Consider the following 7500-nt stretch of genomic DNA (forward strand, 5'->3'; position numbering starts at 1 on the left):
GGTGACCAGGTGCACATGGTCCTTTTGGGTGACCAGGTGCACATGGTCCTTTGGGTGACCAGGTGCACGCCGGCCTTTGGGTGACCAGGTGCACATGGTCCTTTTGGGTGACCAGGTGCACGCCGGCCTTTGGGTGACCAGGTGCACATGGTCCTTTTGGGTGACCAGGTGCACATGGTCCTTTGGGTGACCAGGTGCACGCCGGCCTTTGGGTGACCAGGTGCACACGGTCCTTTTGGGTGACCAGGTGCACGCCGGCCTTTGGGTGACCAGGTGCACATGGTCCTTTTGGGTGACCAGGTGCACGCCGGCCTTTGGGTGACCAGGTGCACGCCGGTCCTTTTGGGTGACCAGGTGCACAAGTTCCATTTGGGTGACCAGGTGCACGCGGTTCATAACAGCGCGGTTATCTGCTTTAATGTCCGAGGAGGGGTGCTTAAGTGTGGGTGCCCTGGTTCACCTGGTATGCGAGGTTGTGGAGGTGGGGGGGGTCCCCTGCTGGTATCATCCCCGAAATAGAGGGGTGATACCCGGGTGGTGAGTAAGGGCCTACAAGCCTGGAGGTCAATAGCTCCAGGGGGTAAGCTCTACTGTCATGTCCGTAAATAGAGTGGTGTTACCCGGGTTTTGAACCATATTTTAATTTTTGGGTTACCAGATGCACACGGGTCTTTTGGAAAACAATCACAATCTGCATCCATCGTAATATCTTAAACTGTATATAAAGCACCTAAGGACGGGCCTGACCGAGAGAGGGCCGTAGTAGGGTACTCCCCTAGCGGGCTATATCAATAGAATGACCGGTAAAATGATTTAAAACAGTTTTATAATTTTTGGGTTACCAGATGCACACGGGTCTTTTGGAAAACAATCACAATCTGCATCCATCGTAATATATGAAACTGTATATAAAGCACTGAAGGACGGCCCCGACCGAGACAGGGCCTTAGTGGGGTGCTCCCATAGCGGGCTATATCAATAGAATGACCGGTAAAAGTATTTAAAACCGTTTTATAATTTTTGGGTTACCAGATGCACGTTTTCAATCACCAGTTGCACGGAGGATTAATAGCAATCTGCATCCATCGTGATTTCTTAAAGTGTGTAAAAAGCACCCAAGGACGGCCCTGACAGAGAGAGGGCCGTAGTGGGGCACTCCCCTAGCGGGCTATATCAATAGAATGACGGGTAAAAGTATTTAAAACCCTTTTATAATTTTTGGGTTACCAGATGCACGTTTTCAATCACCAGGTGCACGGAGGAAAATGAGCATTTGCATCCATAGTCATGTTTTAAACCGTCCATAAAGCACTCTTGGCCGGCCCCGGCAGAGAGAGAAAGAGATGGTGAAAAAAAAAAAAAAATCATCATCAGACCTTCCATAAATAATTCGGGCCGGCCCCCATTGCTAAAGGTCCGTAGTAGGGTGCGCCATAAGCGGACATGAATAGATGGAACACCGCTAACCGCATAGAGAACCGTGTTTTGGGTGACCAGGTGCACGTTTTCAATCACCAGTTGCACATTTTCAATCACCAGTTGCACGGAGGATTAATAGCAATCTGCATCCATCGCGATTTCTTAAAGTGTCTATAAAGCACTCAGGACGGGCCCGACCGAGACAGGGCCTTAGTGGGGTGCTCCCATAGCGGGCAACAATGAGAGGGGTGCCTTTAAATTCATTTTGAACCATATTTGAAATTTTGGGTTACCAGATGCACGTTTTCAATCACCAGTTGCACGGAGGATTAATAGCAATCTGCATCCATCGTGATTTCTTAAAGTGTGTAAAAAGCACCCAAGGACGGCCCTGACAGAGAGAGGGCCGTAGTGGGGCACTCCCCTAGCGGGCTATATCAATAGAATGACGGGTAAAAGTATTTAAAACCCTTTTATAATTTTTGGGTTACCAGATGCACGTTTTCAATCACCAGGTGCACGGAGGAAAATGAGCATTTGCATCCATAGTCATGTTTTAAACCGTCCATAAAGCACTCTTGGCCGGCCCCGGCAGAGAGAGAAAGAGATGGTGAAAAAAAAAAAAAAATCATCATCAGACCTTCCATAAATAATTCGGGCCGGCCCCCATTGCTAAAGGTCCGTAGTAGGGTGCGCCATAAGCGGACATGAATAGATGGAACACCGCTAACCGCATAGAGAACCGTGTTTTGGGTGACCAGGTGCACGTTTTCAATCACCAGTTGCACATTTTCAATCACCAGTTGCACGGAGGATTAATAGCAATCTGCATCCATCGCGATTTCTTAAAGTGTCTATAAAGCACTCAGGACGGGCCCGACCGAGACAGGGCCTTAGTGGGGTGCTCCCATAGCGGGCAACAATGAGAGGGGTGCCTTTAAATTCATTTTGAACCATATTTGAAATTTTGGGTTACCAGATGCACGTTTTCAATCACCAGTTGCACGGAGGATTAATAGCAATCTGCATCCATCGTGATTTCTTAAAGTGTGTAAAAAGCACCCAAGGACGGCCCTGACAGAGAGAGGGCCGTAGTGGGGCACTCCCCTAGCGGGCTATATCAATAGAATGACGGGTAAAAGTATTTAAAACCCTTTTATAATTTTTGGGTTACCAGATGCACGTTTTCAATCACCAGGTGCACGGAGGAAAATGAGCATTTGCATCCATAGTCATGTTTTAAACCGTCCATAAAGCACTCTTGGCCGGCCCCGGCAGAGAGAGAAAGAGATGGTGAAAAAAAAAAAAAATCATCATCAGACCTTCCATAAATAATTCGGGCCGGCCCCCATTGCTAAAGGTCCGTAGTAGGGTGCGCCATAAGCGGACATGAATAGATGGAACACCGCTAACCGCATAGAGAACCGTGTTTTGGGTGACCAGGTGCACGTTTTCAATCACCAGTTGCACATTTTCAATCACCAGTTGCACGGAGGATTAATAGCAATCTGCATCCATCGCGATTTCTTAAAGTGTCTATAAAGCACTCAGGACGGGCCCGACCGAGACAGGGCCTTAGTGGGGTGCTCCCATAGCGGGCAACAATGAGAGGGGTGCCTTTAAATTCATTTTGAACCATATTTGAAATTTTGGGTTACCAGATGCACGTTTTCAATCACCAGTTGCACGGAGGATTAATAGCAATCTGCATCCATCGTGATTTCTTAAAGTGTGTAAAAAGCACCCAAGGACGGCCCTGACAGAGAGAGGGCCGTAGTGGGGCACTCCCCTAGCGGGCTATATCAATAGAATGACGGGTAAAAGTATTTAAAACCCTTTTATAATTTTTGGGTTACCAGATGCACGTTTTCAATCACCAGGTGCACGGAGGAAAATGAGCATTTGCATCCATAGTCATGTTTTAAACCGTCCATAAAGCACTCTTGGCCGGCCCCGGCAGAGAGAGAAAGAGATGGTGAAAAAAAAAAAAAAATCATCATCAGACCTTCCATAAATAATTCGGGCCGGCCCCCATTGCTAAAGGTCCGTAGTAGGGTGCGCCATAAGCGGACATGAATAGATGGAACACCGCTAACCGCATAGAGAACCGTGTTTTGGGTGACCAGGTGCACGTTTTCAATCACCAGTTGCACATTTTCAATCACCAGTTGCACGGAGGATTAATAGCAATCTGCATCCATCGCGATTTCTTAAAGTGTCTATAAAGCACTCAGGACGGGCCCGACCGAGACAGGGCCTTAGTGGGGTGCTCCCATAGCGGGCAACAATGAGAGGGGTGCCTTTAAATTCATTTTGAACCATATTTGAAATTTTGGGTTACCAGATGCACGTTTTCAATCACCAGTTGCACGGAGGATTAATAGCAATCTGCATCCATCGTGATTTCTTAAAGTGTGTAAAAAGCACCCAAGGACGGCCCTGACAGAGAGAGGGCCGTAGTGGGGCACTCCCCTAGCGGGCTATATCAATAGAATGACGGGTAAAAGTATTTAAAACCCTTTTATAATTTTTGGGTTACCAGATGCACGTTTTCAATCACCAGGTGCACGGAGGAAAATGAGCATTTGCATCCATAGTCATGTTTTAAACCGTCCATAAAGCACTCTTGGCCGGCCCCGGCAGAGAGAGAAAGAGATGGTGAAAAAAAAAAAAAATCATCATCAGACCTTCCATAAATAATTCGGGCCGGCCCCCATTGCTAAAGGTCCGTAGTAGGGTGCGCCATAAGCGGACATGAATAGATGGAACACCGCTAACCGCATAGAGAACCGTGTTTTGGGTGACCAGGTGCACGTTTTCAATCACCAGTTGCACATTTTCAATCACCAGTTGCACGGAGGATTAATAGCAATCTGCATCCATCGCGATTTCTTAAAGTGTCTATAAAGCACTCAGGACGGGCCCGACCGAGACAGGGCCTTAGTGGGGTGCTCCCATAGCGGGCAACAATGAGAGGGGTGCCTTTAAATTCATTTTGAACCATATTTGAAATTTTGGGTTACCAGATGCACGTTTTCAATCACCAGTTGCACGGAGGATTAATAGCAATCTGCATCCATCGTGATTTCTTAAAGTGTGTAAAAAGCACCCAAGGACGGCCCTGACAGAGAGAGGGCCGTAGTGGGGCACTCCCCTAGCGGGCTATATCAATAGAATGACGGGTAAAAGTATTTAAAACCCTTTTATAATTTTTGGGTTACCAGATGCACGTTTTCAATCACCAGGTGCACGGAGGAAAATGAGCATTTGCATCCATAGTCATGTTTTAAACCGTCCATAAAGCACTCTTGGCCGGCCCCGGCAGAGAGAGAAAGAGATGGTGAAAAAAAAAAAAAATCATCATCAGACCTTCCATAAATAATTCGGGCCGGCCCCCATTGCTAAAGGTCCGTAGTAGGGTGCGCCATAAGCGGACATGAATAGATGGAACACCGCTAACCGCATAGAGAACCGTGTTTTGGGTGACCAGGTGCACGTTTTCAATCACCAGTTGCACATTTTCAATCACCAGTTGCACGGAGGATTAATAGCAATCTGCATCCATCGCGATTTCTTAAAGTGTCTATAAAGCACTCAGGACGGGCCCGACCGAGACAGGGCCTTAGTGGGGTGCTCCCATAGCGGGCAACAATGAGAGGGGTGCCTTTAAATTCATTTTGAACCATATTTGAAATTTTGGGTTACCAGATGCACGTTTTCAATCACCAGTTGCACGGAGGATTAATAGCAATCTGCATCCATCGTGATTTCTTAAAGTGTGTAAAAAGCACCCAAGGACGGCCCTGACAGAGAGAGGGCCGTAGTGGGGCACTCCCCTAGCGGGCTATATCAATAGAATGACGGGTAAAAGTATTTAAAACCCTTTTATAATTTTTGGGTTACCAGATGCACGTTTTCAATCACCAGGTGCACGGAGGAAAATGAGCATTTGCATCCATAGTCATGTTTTAAACCGTCCATAAAGCACTCTTGGCCGGCCCCGGCAGAGAGAGAAAGAGATGGTGAAAAAAAAAAAAAAATCATCATCAGACCTTCCATAAATAATTCGGGCCGGCCCCCATTGCTAAAGGTCCGTAGTAGGGTGCGCCATAAGCGGACATGAATAGATGGAACACCGCTAACCGCATAGAGAACCGTGTTTTGGGTGACCAGGTGCACGTTTTCAATCACCAGTTGCACATTTTCAATCACCAGTTGCACGGAGGATTAATAGCAATCTGCATCCATCGCGATTTCTTAAAGTGTCTATAAAGCACTCAGGACGGGCCCGACCGAGACAGGGCCTTAGTGGGGTGCTCCCATAGCGGGCAACAATGAGAGGGGTGCCTTTAAATTCATTTTGAACCATATTTGAAATTTTGGGTTACCAGATGCACGTTTTCAATCACCAGTTGCACGGAGGATTAATAGCAATCTGCATCCATCGTGATTTCTTAAAGTGTGTAAAAAGCACCCAAGGACGGCCCTGACAGAGAGAGGGCCGTAGTGGGGCACTCCCCTAGCGGGCTATATCAATAGAATGACGGGTAAAAGTATTTAAAACCCTTTTATAATTTTTGGGTTACCAGATGCACGTTTTCAATCACCAGGTGCACGGAGGAAAATGAGCATTTGCATCCATAGTCATGTTTTAAACCGTCCATAAAGCACTCTTGGCCGGCCCCGGCAGAGAGAGAAAGAGATGGTGAAAAAAAAAAAAAATCATCATCAGACCTTCCATAAATAATTCGGGCCGGCCCCCATTGCTAAAGGTCCGTAGTAGGGTGCGCCATAAGCGGACATGAATAGATGGAACACCGCTAACCGCATAGAGAACCGTGTTTTGGGTGACCAGGTGCACGTTTTCAATCACCAGTTGCACATTTTCAATCACCAGTTGCACGGAGGATTAATAGCAATCTGCATCCATCGCGATTTCTTAAAGTGTCTATAAAGCACTCAGGACGGGCCCGACCGAGACAGGGCCTTAGTGGGGTGCTCCCATAGCGGGCAACAATGAGAGGGGTGCCTTTAAATTCATTTTGAACCATATTTGAAATTTTGGGTTACCAGATGCACGTTTTCAATCACCAGTTGCACGGAGGATTAATAGCAATCTGCATCCATCGTGATTTCTTAAAGTGTGTAAAAAGCACCCAAGGACGGCCCTGACAGAGAGAGGGCCGTAGTGGGGCACTCCCCTAGCGGGCTATATCAATAGAATGACGGGTAAAAGTATTTAAAACCCTTTTATAATTTTTGGGTTACCAGATGCACGTTTTCAATCACCAGGTGCACGGAGGAAAATGAGCATTTGCATCCATAGTCATGTTTTAAACCGTCCATAAAGCACTCTTGGCCGGCCCCGGCAGAGAGAGAAAGAGATGGTGAAAAAAAAAAAAAATCATCATCAGACCTTCCATAAATAATTCGGGCCGGCCCCCATTGCTAAAGGTCCGTAGTAGGGTGCGCCATAAGCGGACATGAATAGATGGAACACCGCTAACCGCATAGAGAACCGTGTTTTGGGTGACCAGGTGCACGTTTTCAATCACCAGTTGCACATTTTCAATCACCAGTTGCACGGAGGATTAATAGCAATCTGCATCCATCGCGATTTCTTAAAGTGTCTATAAAGCACTCAGGACGGGCCCGACCGAGACAGGGCCTTAGTGGGGTGCTCCCATAGCGGGCAACAATGAGAGGGGTGCCTTTAAATTCATTTTGAACCATATTTGAAATTTTGGGTTACCAGATGCACGTTTTCAATCACCAGTTGCACGGAGGATTAATAGCAATCTGCATCCATCGTGATTTCTTAAAGTGTGTAAAAAGCACCCAAGGACGGCCCTGACAGAGAGAGGGCCGTAGTGGGGCACTCCCCTAGCGGGCTATATCAATAGAATGACGGGTAAAAGTATTTAAAACCCTTTTATAATTTTTGGGTTACCAGATGCACGTTTTCAATCACCAGGTGCACGGAGGAAAATGAGCATTTGCATCCATAGTCATGTTTTAAACCGTCCATAAAGCACCCAGGGCCGGCCCCGGCAGAGAGAGAAAAAGAGGGGAAAAGTGTTG

This window comes from Oncorhynchus mykiss, unplaced genomic scaffold (assembly GCF_013265735.2).
Source record: "Oncorhynchus mykiss isolate Arlee unplaced genomic scaffold, USDA_OmykA_1.1 un_scaffold_569, whole genome shotgun sequence".
In the NCBI taxonomy this organism is placed as follows: Eukaryota; Metazoa; Chordata; class Actinopteri; order Salmoniformes; family Salmonidae; genus Oncorhynchus; species Oncorhynchus mykiss.